This window comes from Uloborus diversus, chromosome 1 (assembly GCF_026930045.1).
Source record: "Uloborus diversus isolate 005 chromosome 1, Udiv.v.3.1, whole genome shotgun sequence".
In the NCBI taxonomy this organism is placed as follows: domain Eukaryota; kingdom Metazoa; phylum Arthropoda; class Arachnida; order Araneae; family Uloboridae; genus Uloborus; species Uloborus diversus.
Window position 1 is genome coordinate 208,143,170 of NC_072731.1, and position 15,186 is coordinate 208,158,355.

A 15,186-nucleotide genomic window follows, 5' to 3' on the forward strand; every position below is an offset into this window, starting at 1 on the left:
GTGCTTTATTTACGTTGATTTTTCACCTTAATCAAATTTCAGGGATGTTAACTGTTTAAATGTTTTTATGAATAAGTTATTACTTTTGTTTTAAACTCTCGTTTGATCGGTAAAATATAGAAGAATGGTTTACGTTACCATTACCTTTTAAAAAACAGAAAGAAGGAAAGAGAACGAAGGAAGAGAAAGAAATGCACCTCACTTATTTTTCCTATTTTAATTGTCATTTGCGAGAGATCAATCTTTAAGCTCTCAAAGGCTTGTAGGCTTAAGAAAACGATTAAGAAATGGGAACATTTCTCAACTTTACATCCTTTAAAATCTTCCTATTTTCCTATTTCAAGAGGTAGGAAAGAGATAGAGATATCTTGTGTCAGAGAGTGTTCCTCTGTCTAATTAATCTCCTGGTGTAACCTACGAAGCATGTTGGATTTTTGCATGGGGGCAACAGTTCTGATGACTCTTCCTTTTCATATTAACTTACCAACTCTAGATTGTAGTAAGAAGATACAAATTTTTCTTTTGTTGCAGTTTACTAACTTATACTACTCAGGGGCGTCCACAGGGGGGGGGGGGGGAAGGGACATCTGTTGGCCCGGGCCTGAAGGGGGCCCAATATTTTTAAAACTAGGGGTGAAATATAGGGATAAACAGTATGAGGGGGGCCAAAAAAGCCATTTGTGTCGGGCCCGAAAATTTCTGTGCACGCCCATGATACTACTTGAAAATAAGGACCGATTAGAGGCCATGTTAGCCTAGTGGGAAACTAGGGGTCCGGCTCGAAATCGTAGTAGTGAAAATTTAACAAGTTTTATAGGGGGAGGGAAGCCCTCTGATCAAACTGACAAGGGGCCCATCTTGGCTTTCGGCGGCCCTTTTAGAAATGCGTTGAATTCCCTGAGGGATAGTGCCCTATTGCGGACTATTTTGCAGTTCTCTTTTCTAGTCTTTCCTTCCTCCCAACAATATGAACTGTACCATAAAAATTTCTGATTTCCAGTAGCCGTTCATCGTTTCTTTGCTCCTCCGAAAAATCTCTCCCGGTGATCAACTTTTTTTATTATTCTTTTTGAATTTGCACGCGCCGTAACTTTGGAGGCGCACGCGCGCCGCTTCGGGCTCCGGCGACGCCCACCCGACTTTCAAATCACGTGACTTCAGCGAACGCGGGCAGGTGCACAAACACTTGTTGTCATTGGTAGCGAGTGCGTGTGCGGGTGCAGTTGCTGAATCTCGATCCCTCTCTCTCGTGCTTGTGGAAAAGTTCTGCTTTCGTTGTGCGTGGTCTTCCTTTTATACGAAAATTGTGTTGGCTGGAGCGAATTTCGTTCGGAGGTAATTGGAAATATTGTCTGGTGTTTTGGAAACGGACGATACATCTTTTGCACTGCCATGCGTGTGCAAATTTGAGGAAAATATTTCAGCCGCTTTTGGAAAAATTCGTCCTACCCAGCAGGACTTGTATTTGAACAAGGTAAGGCCTACTTTTTTGACTTGACTTTATTCTATAAATGTCACTGCATATTATATTTTGCTAGATTTTTTATCGAATGTTCCACACATGTTCTCAAGTACTCCTCCTCCTTCCTGTTACCAGACCATGAACACTTAGGATTACCATAGCATAGTGCGAATGGTTCAATCACTGTTCCTAAGTACTGATGGGTTTGAAGGGCATTACGGTGTATTTTATATAAAAAGTAGGGAGTCTCGATGGGTCCCTTATTCAAATATTTTTGCCTTACATTTGTCAGTGATGCCCCTCTCCCAATATCACCGAGAACACCCCCATCCAAATTAGAAAAATACCCCTAAACCTCCCGTAAAAATTTCAATGCCACAGTCTGCGCAATGATCCCCCCCCCCCCCGCCCAGTTGGCACCCCTGCATTTGTACAAAGTTGCCGATGCACCTAGTACGAAGACAGTAATGCGTAAGGTCAATGCACAGCACAACGTGAATCCTTTGGCAGCCATTACAATGACTGAACATTTGTAATTAATAATTTTCAATAATAGTTTAATTCAGTAGTTGCGTTATGCATTTTTTGAATAGATACCACAGGATTCCATTAAAGATGATTTGGATTGGGTTGCTATTAGATGGTTGGGAACTCGAGAAGAAGCCTCCAACTAGTGGCGGATTTACCATGTCCGCAATTCTGAGTTACCTCCCACGACATAATAGTTCCGATAGGGATCAAAACTACAAATGAAATAACGGTTCTTAGGCTAAAGGGACCCAAAAAGTGTAAACCCGACAATGCTTGTGACAGGACTAAGTCTCGCTAGTTAATAATCGCAACCTATGCTCTCTTTTTCTTTTTGATATTTCCGTGATTAGTCGTGAAAATATCGCTTTTCGTAATATCTTTCTTAAAATGCATATAATAACCAACTTTGTGTAGTACGTGCTGTTATGTATTCCATTCGATGAATGTCAGCATTTATTAATCAGCTATTGAACTTAAAATTGAATACCCTAAAAATATATTGAATGTACATGAACTAAGGTAATTTCAGCAGTCTATCAGTCATTTAATTTTTTATTGGAAAAAAAAAGTCTAAAATATTTGAGATTAATTTTTTGTTACTATGTTAAGTACGGGAAGTGAGTGAGATGGTTTTTTGTTTTGAGAAATCAAGAATTTTTTCCGTTTTCGAACACCACAAAATTATGCAGAGAAAAGTGATGTTATTTAAAATATTTTACAAACTCTGGCGTAATTAGCGAGGTTTTTAAAAAATCACACAGCTTTCTGGTTTATTAAGAACTACAGATGTGTGCCACAGTTATTCTTTGTGCTCACCTTAAAATCGAACACGCTTCTTATTTTGAAGTTACGTGTGATTGTGATTGGCGTCGACTTTTCTACTTCTCAATTTTATAAGAAACGTATTAGACGGAATTCAGGGCAGTTGAGTTTGAAAATTTACTTCCATAAATATTAAAATAAAGACATTTATTTAGAAAATATAAATAAAACTCAACTTTAAAAGGGTTTGACGAGCTTCTGCAAAATATTTCAGTCACAGTGGAGCGGTCCCTCCGGAATTTAATAATGGAGTACCAAAAATGAAAGTTCCATTAGTTTTATATCTCAAGACCAAAACACTACTTGCTGACTCAATCTGTAAGTGGTTAGCTGATAATCGCTATGAGCTCTGCGAGTGTTTACAAAGATATTTCAAATCTAATATTTGAATTTTATTTTGCCAAATCAAACACATTTGAGTTAAGTAAAGTTAATGCTGTTGGGGTAAAAGATTAACAGGATTTTGTGACATTTGTTTCATTAACACTGCAGTACGGACCACACTAACACTATTAGAAGAAAAAACACTTCAGTTCATATTTATATAAAAAGAAAAATGCCATAAAATTGTGGTTTTGTTAGTTGAAATATAGTAGCTTATCTTTTGCCATGTAAAAATCAAATTTCTCCTTTCTGCCATGCAAAAGTGCAGCACATTTCAGGTTAGGAGTCCCCTTCATTTGAATTTTGAGAATAGTAGTCCATCCGAAACTTTCGTTTGAACATTGATGCCCTTGGACCCGTGCCCATTGATAGCAACGGATTGAGAATTAAAATATGATCTCGAAGAACAAGCTACGCTACTTAAACTTTTCCCGAAAGACCGAAACTCGAACTTAACATTTTTGGGTGGGCGCGAAGTTCTCAATTTGCCGAATGGACCTCCAAATTTTGAAGAATGATAATTTTGCCGACTAGAACTCCAAATTTTGCCTAATCGCCGCACAAACTTTGCTGAATAAGTCAATTTTTTGAAGGTCACGATAGTCGTCCATTGACCTCGCATCGGGGCGCCCCTGGAACGAAGTCACAAATACACAGTGAACACGAAATCGCATGCACCCAATGTCAATGTATTTTCTAAAGATGTATTTTCCAACGTTGAAATTGAATTCGCCACGTGACAAAAGTCAATCCGAAACGTACGTGAATCGGGCTGATTATTTTCCTATTGTAACTTATCATAGTAGAAATAAGAGTTGTGTATATTGTGCATCTCAGTGTATGGGTATCTGTAAAAATGCGAAAACTGAGGTGACAGCATTACTCAGCATTCATAACCTCTGAAACATAAATGTATTCCTAAATTCATTTATTCTAAGAAAAGTGTAGATATTTAAAGTTTATTAGATGATTCCTTTGAATGCAGATTGTGTAAAAATCTGCATCTGATTAAGCTGAGTTATATCCTAAAACGGAAATTATACTAAATAAAATTCTACTAATCTTCACCAAAATCAATGAAAGATCAGGCTTTTCAATGCGAATTGAGCTAAATAATATATCTGGAGTGATTGATATATACAACAGCATTTAAAGATAAAGTGAGAGACGAGACAAAATGATAGGAACCACCAAGAAATCAAATCTAAAAAAGTGACTTCTACGCAATCGCGTTTGGTAACTTCACTGCAATGAAATGTTGTGCTGCAAAACTGTTCATCATGATTGCTATTGAGACATTTTACATAAGATATTTGCTATTCTGTCAAATTCGTTCGAAGGCTTGCTACTTAAACTGGGCATAAAATTTGAGCAAAATTCAAAGGGAAAACTTTTCATTGTTCACAATGTTTTTATTTAAGCATTCAAAGAGTGTATTTGTACTTAGGATAAAGCATCAATGATGATGAAATTTTGGGACCACATTTTTTTTCCTCTAGCTGTTGGACGATGGTTGTACACTCAACCTACGGGCCGCATCCAACCTGCGAAGCAGATCAGCATGGCTCGTTTTTTGATTTGTTACAAATCGAAAAAATGACAATGTTATAAATTTGAAGCATTTTATTCAAAAGTTGATTTCTGAAAAGCAAATGCTGTAACTAAAAGACGTATAGTACTGATATCAACAATTACTGGTTCTTAATTTTCTTTCCTTTCCCATATTTGCATATGTTATTAAGAAAATTTTTAAATATTTTGAAATTGTATGTGTTCTGGCCTGCGATAATCATTTTAATGTGAGGTGCGGCTCTCCAGTGGAAAAAGATTGGACACCTCTGTTGTACCCTGTTAAAAGTAAAGTTCAATGCTTCTCCGAGAAATTGGTAAAATCTTGTATCGCCATGAAGATGATTACGGCTGAATTTTACATTTTAACAATGTGATGGTACTTTTATAAAATGGTGCTTCTGAAAGCACCATTTCATTGGTGAAACATATCAATAAGATGGTTTCAGCTAAAGTTTACTACATTTTAAGCTTATTCTGTGGTGAAACATTGATTCAAGCGTGTGGACGAAAATGGGCCGTTTAAAAAGGACCCCAGTTTGAGTTCAATATGCAAAACAGTATTTCTTTTTAAATTATTTTATTTGCAAACTTCATATGAAGCTTAACAACAAATTTGAACACAAAATCAAAGCAGGATTCCCAGTAGACAGGATCATTATAAAGTCATTAAAGAAAAACGCTGAGCAAGTATTTTAATCTTCTCGACTCGTCCTCCGTCAAAATTGATGACACTTTTTGGAACCCGAGGAAGATGTGGTTGTTAAAATGGGGAAAAAGATCCTTGCTGCACGATTCCCTCATTTATTTTCTAGCCGATCTGTTGGTTATTTGCATTCTCAGAAGAATCTTGCAACCATGCCGCGTGGCTTCTCTTTTGCCTCACGACTCTTCCATTTATTTCGGAAAAAACACGCTTTCCTTAAAACGTCCACCAAAACGAATCTATTTTCTTCCCCGACAAGTCCACTGACCCATAAAGTGGATTATGACATGAATAACACTAAAAGAGGTGCATTAGTCATCCGGAGACTTATTTGCTGGCTTTTTTTTTGTGGTGGATGTCTTCTGTTGTGGGGGGATAGAGGGGAGGGTGGCAGCCATTTTCATTGAATCTCAAAACCAAGAAAAACGACTGAAAAGTTTCATGATACGAACATTTTTCCCGAGATATTTCAACTTGGATTGATTACCTGTAATCGTGAAGGGATTTAAGGAATTTTATATTTTTCTTAGAATTACTTCGCTTTTAGGTAATCCCCCCCCCCAAAAAAAAACAATAATAATAAAATCGAAAAAAAAACCTATGAAACCCACACCGAATATTTACTTTTATGTATCAGAGGTTGTAAAAGTGTTCCAAGTGAAAGGAAAAAATTGCTTTTACAGACATATTTAAATATTTATTTTTTAACTATTAAGATACATTTTATTTAAGGAATGTTTTGAGATTTGCCGCTTAACATTAAAACTTTTATGTTATTGGGGAAAATAATTGCTCTCTCACTCTAATACTCTTTGGAATAACAATAACCAATTTCAAAAATATCAGTTTTGCAAAATGTGATCGTAAATTTTCTTCATTTTTTTTCTTACTCTATTTAAATTTCACTCCCAAGCTCAGCGAAATTTGGTACAATTCAAGAAATGTTTGTCTCATGATACATTAGGAATGTATACGTACAGAAAATTTTAAATTATTTTAATTATACTTTACCAGTGACATTGCGTTTTTTAGCTCCATTTGGAAATATAAACTGATTGTTGAAAAAACTATCAGGGAGTTGTTCATCGGGCACGTGAATCAGCTTCGCAGGCCGGAGGAGTCCCACAGGGCGCAGATTTGAGCACCAAACTGCTTTAGAGAGTATATACGATTTGTAGAGTTATTAAATTCTTGCAGTTTGATATCTCATTTTACGTTCTCGAAAGTTTCAATTTCCTAAAAATTGCATAACAATTGGTTTTTCTTTAAATCATTCCTTTTTTCACAAAAGGAACAATCCCAATCTATGCGGGAATGTAGCTCGCTTGTTGTGAAATGACAATTGTCGATTGACAACCAAACGTAGTAACTCTATATGGAGAAAAAATACATGATGTGAGGGCTAAAATTTTCTTCTGTTTAAAACGAATTTTGGTTTCTGATTGTTTGAATTCTGTTCTGGGAACATGCAACAAGCTAAATATTTTTTCGAAGCATTGACTGAGCATTTCAAATCAAGCGTGGTACCCGTCCGTATTGAGAGATCACAGCACCTTGTGCAAGTCTGTTATCATTTAGACAAGCGCGACCTCAAATTGTGATTATTAATATTAAATAATTAATACTATTATTAAATTGTGATTAATTGAAAAATTGTGATAAAAATTGTGGTCTATTAATACCTATACAACTTTGTTACTTGCATCCGCTTGGGTAGTTTTATTGTTCATACTTAATTTGATCGACGGTTCTTTTGTTTTTGAAATGATCAATGAAAATAATAAAGTAATTACGAAGGAATAAAGTAGAGAAAAAAAATATATTAAAAATTTTTGAATCTTTTTTTCAATCTAATAAAGTTTATTTTTGAAGAAAATGCGTATTTTTTTTTTTTTTTTTTTTTTTGCAAAAGGGATGATATCCATTGTTTTACACCAAAAAGGAATATATCCAAAATAAAACTGGCAATTTCGGTCTGGGGTAAAATTGAGGAAAAATTAGCAGACATAAGCAAACTGCCACTTGTTATTCTACCAAATCATTGAGAAATTCGAAATTCTAACATTTAGTGTTAGTGCGTAAAACATTTTTTTCGTTTTGCCAAAAAAGTATAAAACTGGATATAACCCGTTTTAAAAGTAAACTTCTCAATTGCTCTCTTCTGAGGCAAATATTTTCTTTGCGATCAACATTTTTGTACAGTCAGCTCTTGGTCTATGACTTCGCTTCTAATAGGAATATTTTTTTGGGATTTGTTTTATTTTACTTCTGAAGTATTTTGCTTGTTTATTTTAAGGAAATCCATTTTTTTTCACCATTTTAAAACTACCTGACCTTCTTACTGAAAAAAAAATAATTTCTTGCAACAGACAATTCTTCTAGGCTGGATGTATGTGCAAATTAACGATAATTATTCTACAATACAGTACTATATTTTAACAGTTTAGCAAACTTACTATTATTTATATTTTCCCTCCAAATATGGACATTACGACTTGAGTACATGGTTTAACAAATGAGTTCATGATACAATTTGACGAAGATTTTTTTTTCTTTATTTTTTGTGAGAGAATTCCTGATCCGTTTGGGGAAAATAGTTAACCTGCGAGCTTTTCAAATCATTAATCTACCGAATAATAATGAAATCGGATGAAAAAGCAGCTAAAACTCATTATCTACTCGTAAAAATACTTTCTCCTGCCAATTCTATGATGAAAGTCCAGTGACCCACAAAAAAAGGTATTCTATCTCATTTATTTTGGGCGAAACCAGCTCTCGCCCGTCTATCGATTTCAAACCTGCTATTCGATCTCCCACCGAATATAACCCCATTCTCGCAGTCCGACAGACCCATTGACTTGTCAAACTACATTTACACGCAGCCTCCTCCTCCCCCCTATCGCATTTTTTTCAGACGATGGTCAAACGAGCTCTACCTCGGCATTCATTTATCCCGCATATTTGTTGGCTCGTAAGTGGCAACGATCTGTCAAATGGCGTGCTGAAGCTGATTCAAATAAATGAGCATTCTGTCCTGTCTATTCCGAGATGGTGCATAATATTACCAATCTCGAGAATAGAAAATTGAAAGCAAACCAGACATTAAGGTTGACTTTGAACTATGTGAGTTAACTTTGAACCAATTTATGTTTTTAGTTTTAAAAGCTGTAGAAAAAAAGCTCAATACTGCATTCGGCGACAAGCTTATAATAAAAGTAATCTATTTTTTGTTTGACATAATTATTGGCAATACTGCGGTTCATTGTCCCGCGGCACGTGGCATTGCGGTTTATTGCACAATACAATCCAATCATTCTGAATATTTACGTTTTGGAAGCTACTTTTGACTTAAATGTTGATTTGGAGATGTTGAAATCTCTCGTCATACACCGTAGTGCTGTATGTTATGTAAATTTTAGAAATCTTGTGATGCTACGAAGCTTTTTTTTTTTTTTTTAATGTAGAAACTTTATTTTTCTGGTTCGAAAAAATGCGTTTTACGTCATAATTCTCACAAAGTAACCGCCACTTTTAGACAAATTCCAGAAAAAACACACCATCCATCTTATCATCCGTAAGTTTTATAGTTATAAGTTAAAACGAACTTTTTATAGGAGGAACATTTGTCCACAAATTTTATCTCTTAAACTTAAAAAATATAAATCTTTTTTTTTTCTTCTTTTTCTTGTTCGTAATCTTCATTTCATGGGCAAACCGAACTTTTCCGAAATTAAAAAAATAATTTTAAATATCACTAAACTCATAGCACATTTTTTTTAATAACGGGTTTTTTTTTTCAAAAGTCAGTTGCAGGACGATTCTATGACTATTAATCTTATAATAGGTTTTTGGATTGTCACAAATCACCAAAACCTCATACGCGACTCAGGAAAACACTGCTTTAGGTTTTTGTCTTTTTTTTTTAATAAAGTCAATCCTGTGTACTTATTTTTAGTGCGTTATATTTACGGAATACAAACATGTGTATCTTGTTCTCACTACAAAATTGTTTCATTTTTTACTTTTATAAAACTAAAATGAGATGGGTATGGTATTTTGAACACTAGAACCTTGACTAACAAGAGGTGGATATGGTTTTGTCTTTCCACGTTACTAAAGGAAAAACGATTTTAAAAAGTTGTTTATTTAAGGGCTTTTTTTTCTGTTCAGCAGCTTTTTGCTTTTATTTCTTTGAAATTAAACTGCTTTAGCAACTAATAATACTTAACCCTTTCGCTACTACAGTCTCTCATAGAACATTTGCAGTCACTTTTGCTTTTTGTTATGAATAAATGTTTAGGAGGGTTTGTTAATCTATGAATGCGAGCAATGAAAGGGTTAACATATTGCACACCAAAAAGAAATTCCATAATTCAGTGATATGTAGGTTTAGAAAAGCTAGCAATGCTTTAGAATTCTTTTTTTTTTAATGTACAACATTTCGTAAGTTTGCATTATGCATAATCTTGTCTTAAATCCCAGTTTTACGTTTATCGCGAGAATTTTTCGACGTAAATACAGTTGAACGGGGAGTTTGCTTAGCTACCCTCAAGTTTTTGCCTCGTTGTCCCAGGGTCCATATCAAAGCTTTAGGCAACTATTTCGTTAAAACTTAATTGAAAGCTTTGGATTAGATGTTCGTTCTTTTACATTCAACTTACATAAAAATCAATTGGTTTTAATTGAAATATTGTAGAGTCTTTATTCTTACATATATTATGTTCTAAGTACAGTAGCTTTCTGCATGAAGATATGACTTAGCAAGAAAAAGAAACTATCAGCTGTAAAAGTTTTTAGAAACCCAATCTTTCTCTATTTTATGCAACCTGTGTCTTTGTTCAACGATGTCGCAGCTCCCTACTGTTTTTCTCTCTGTAGTCATAGGTCTCTTTCGATTTGATTTTTTTCTTCCCAATTTTGATTGCCTCGTTGCGTTACTTGAAATCGGTTTTCTTGAAGGGTTAAGGAAAAGGAGAAGCATTTCATGTTTCAAAGTGTTCACCAAAAGAAAAACCTTCATTTCTCTAGAAATGAAATGCAACATCTTTATTCGATAACGTAGTAAAGTATTCCTGTTCTTTTAATTATCTGTAACAACTTCCCCGATCAAATTATGAAATTAAAAAAACTCTGTCAGGAACGACTTTGAATGGAATTTAAAGGAAGGCCAGGGCAGGACCTGACAGTGATCAACTCCGAAATAGCGCCTGAGCCTGTGTTTAGCCCCCTTCCTTAACCGACTGCACAACTTCTGGTTGGTTGGCTGAATCTTTTGTATACTTTTGCTGATAGTGATTGAAATTTGAAAGGAATTTGGATTGGATAGGAATACACGCATAACAGCGCTTTTGAGCTTTAGTTAAAAAAAACCATCTGTTTTAAGCGAATTCTATTGGTTGGCGTTTTTGGATTCCTGCAGATTTACGGACTACTGCCCAGATCCATGGTCCTGTGTGATAGTAAGGCGCTGCATCTGGGGGAGGGGGGGCTAGTGGTAAAGATTTATTCATAATTTACTTATAAGAATAAAAGTGAGATGTTTTATATTTGTTTATTAAATCGACTTTACTTTTAGAATAAAATATAACCAAACTTGAAAATTCCAGATTTGCATTTTTTCGAACAGCTCTCTCGGTTCCAATGACTTTGTGGCATCGAGTCAACCATGTTTTCTTTCACGTCAGCAGTGAACGATTTCAAGTTTGGTAAATAAACCTTCGTGCCTCTCTTAAAACAGCTTCTGCTGCTTAAATTTCGAGTTTTTTTTTTCTCCGCAAAGAAGGAATTCCACTCTCTCCTTCATTTATTCTCGTTGAATGACTTTGCCATTCGCTTGAACAAATGCACTTTTGATGCCAGAAATGCAACGAGAAAGTGTCGTACGCCGGGGAAACCGAACCTGTTTTCCAAGAATGCAAAGAATGAAATAATGAACTTTTTTTTCGTTCCTCTCGCTTTCTAAAGCTTTTAGAAACGTAAGTTCTTACATCGAGTTCCATTTTGGAAAGCTCACACGCCTAAAAGATTTTTTACTCTTGTTACTCCTTTTTATCCGTGTTATTCCGATTGGAATCCCTTCGGCTTATTCAGAAGTTCTAGTTAGTATCATCTTTGAGAGCATGGATAAAAATATTGTACTGATGTCAAACAGGATAATTTCAAAATTCATTCTCCAACGCTTTCTATGTGCGAACAAAATATTCGGGGCGGGGCGAGAGAGAAAAATATCATTGGATTGCACGAAAAAAAAAATTGATCTCCAACTGATCAAAGCTCAGCTTGCAATTATCAGCTCGATTGTGTGGTGCAAACGCGTAAATTATGTTAGTAGTTAGGAACTCTAGAATTTAAAGATATTAAAGTATCAGAATAAAGATATTAGTAGATACGTATATGCTTTGGGTATATGTGACAGAAAGAAGTAAAGGGGTTTAAGTGGTTTTTTTTCCAAGTTTCGAGAAAAACGTATTTGAAGTTGAAATCCTTTCATTGAATTTTTTTCTAAATTCTACTGTATAGCAGCACGTACCAGGGATACTAGTTATATCTTTAGCCCCGAAACAGGGAAGAGGTTCTCCTGCTATTTGTACTGATTGTCTCAAAATTTTAAATCTTGGCACTTACATCCCTTTGCTTTTCACTGCCTTATATGTGTATGTATGATACATACGTATGGCCAATTTTTAGAGTGGCAGCCATGGTTAGACTTTTCTTCCCCACATCCGAATTTTTTTCCATATTTCTGACGATTATGCTGTTAAGTATTAACAATATAACACCTTGTAGACTTGTTAAAGTACCATTCTAAATTTTTTTGCTTTAATAAATTCTTTTATTTGCCGTTTTTAGACTTTTGATGCTTTCATTTTGATTAATGCAATCTCTTTGCATCCGATATGAGAACCGAATTTTTTTTATTTTTGATGCTAATTATGCTTTTTTGGAGGGCAAATAAATGAATCCTACGAAAATCATGAAGTTAAATTTTCAAGCCAAATTCTGTGTCCATTATGAGAGTCTAAAAGTTAAAATCCAAATCGCTGGTTTAATTTGATTGTTATTAATAATACGTTTATTGTAGAGCTCCAAAATGCAATTCTAAAATAATTAACGTAAATAAATTCCTTTATATGCTGTTCTTTATACTTTTATCGTGTTCACTTTGAAAATCGCTATCTCTTTGCATTCGCCACGGGTATAAGATTTTTTTACATTTATGATGATTACTACGCCTTGTGAAGAAGCAAAAAAATTAAGTTCATTTTTATTTTTATTAAAGTCATTAAATTGTAAAGTTTTTAACGAAATTCATGCTCTTTAAGAGAGTCGAATGTCAGAAAGTTAAGAACGGAATCACTGGCTGAAATTTATTTTTGTTTCAACTTCTTAAATGTGTTTTAATACATACATAACATCTGTAGTTGGCAGGGTTTGTAATTTTTTTTTATTTAAAAAAAGACTTTTTTATTTAAATTGTTTGTTTTATTTTAAAAATTTGTAGATATTAATTACTTAACATGAATAAACATAACATATTTTATATAATAGATGAAAGAGTAACTTAATAGCTGAACAGTGATACCACTATTTCCTAGAATTATAATTTTCATACTTTTTAGAAGAAAAACTCTTAAAATTTGTTAGTTTTCTATGTTTATCAGTGCAGAGTCACACAAAAGTTTTGAAATGGTCCACAAAATTTTGATCTATTTTGAAGATTAAAGTAATTTGCACAATTTGTTTCAAAAGGATCCATAATATTTTAATTGAATTTTCAGTATTTCAATCTTGTATGAGTAACCTTATGTTTCTATGCCAAAATCAAACACAAGCTTCGCCGAAAATTGTTTGTTTTTTTGGCCTCTATTACTTTCAGTTGGCTTATTATAATTCTTATTTTAGCAATTATTTTATTTTTTAAAGTCTTTTTTTTTTTGGTTAGGAAATAGTTAGTACCTGTTTTGTTTTTGAGCAAATACTCATTTTCAAGCAATATCACTTATTTTGATTAATTTTCAAAATAAAACATATTTTGATGGTTACCCCTCCTCCCCCGTTCTTGAATTTGTTTCGGAGACGTCTAAGAAGCAGTAAATGCATATTTTATTATCAATTTAGTATTTTTGTGCATTATTTCAATATATTGTGTGAAAGCAAAAATAAATAATATTAGAGTTGTGCATATTTTTTCTGTAATATGTTTTAAAAAATGCATCTTTAAACAGGAAACTAGTCTTTAAAAAATGAACTCCTGCAAAACTCCTTAAAAACTCCTTACTTTTAATTTTCAAAGTAGAGTATGAACCCTGGTATCGTCATTTTCCCTAAGTTCCAAATTTTAAATAAAATAATTCTGGTATTAAATAATAGACTACGGTATAGTATTGGGTTAATAGTATCCACGGGTTGGCAGTCCACAGGTCCTGTATATTTAGTTATTTACCCCAAATATGTGACCGTAAATCTCTCCAATCTGAGGTTGTACAAAGTACGTTGTGCGTGGCTTTTTGCGTATTAATTTTTTAAGTTTGAGCATTTTTTTTACTAAAATTTTAGTTTCCACCAACCTTCCAACTGCTAAATGCCATTTTTTTTGTCTGGCTAAGTCGCTTCAAAATATGCATTTTTTACGCTAATACCTTAGAGCAGGAATTGAAATGAAGGGAACAAGTCCAATCATTGGCTTAGCAAAAGCTGACCCAAGGACCACAAGTCACGTGACTCAACAACGACGAATGGTTGGCACGTTTTGCGGGCAACAAGTGAAAGAAACCTAATTTCTTCCAATGATTTGCTTTAAAATCCATCACGCGACTTGGGGTTTGGGTTTCATGAATAAAAACCTTCACTCCTCCATTCTCTTCTCAATGCTGTAAACCTCCAAACAAGATTCAAGGCCAAGTCTTACTTCGCACTGAATTCGAAGTTCTTCCTTTTATTTATTTATTAACAAACAAGTTCGTAAAACTCTTTCTTGATTGGATTAAGAGATTACGTTGACTGAGATCTTGGTCTAAATACGAGTCCTTCATTAAATACGTTATTGAAATTTAAAAGATGAAATAGCTGGATGATCAGGTTTTTGTTACGAGTAGGAAAAAGAACTATGCTCGTGGAAAAGCGGAATGAGCAAATTTTTCGAAATGTACGTTGTGCAAAACGCGGGGAACAGTCACGGTTAACTGAAACTTTATTTTGTCCATACTGGTATGTTGTATGAACAGCTACATAAGCTTAAGTTTCTAAAATTGTAATAACTCAAATCTAATCGTGTGAGTGGTCCAAGGGATATTTGAGCAGGGGTGCAATGAGGGTCAAACATCCGAGAGCCTTCCCCTCGCTGCCATTCCTAGTATAGTAATATGTAATGTTAAGGGGAGATAAGGATTCCTAAGAAGCAAACCGCTACCTCCCAGAAAACATTTCTGGTTGTGCCATTGTATTTAGGTTACATTTAAAAAATTCCACGATATTATCAAATTACGATCGGAAAAGTACAATCAACAAATATGCATTACCATGAATGCTTTGACCCTTTTTACTGCCTAATTTTATTTTTACTTTCAATTTGCGATAATATTTCCTCCGTAATTTTTACTTTTATTAAATTCAATACTCTCTTGCCAACAGTCTTTACACAAATGAACTGAAGTAAATTTGCAAAATGAAAAGCATTTCGAAAATAATTAAAATATTTTAAAATATCTAGACG

General features: G+C 34.2%; 1 protein-coding gene across 1 annotated transcript in view; it reads left to right on the top strand.

Annotated features, from left to right (window-relative positions):
• The first annotated feature begins 1,221 nt into the window (after positions 1–1,221).
• LOC129234147 (uncharacterized) overlaps positions 1,222–15,186 on the top strand; it is a 121,357-nt gene continuing 107,392 nt past the window's right edge. The window contains exon 1 of the mRNA XM_054868046.1: positions 1,222–1,474. The gene's annotated coding sequence lies outside the window, so the exon portion shown is untranslated. The remainder of the gene's footprint in view (positions 1,475–15,186) is intronic.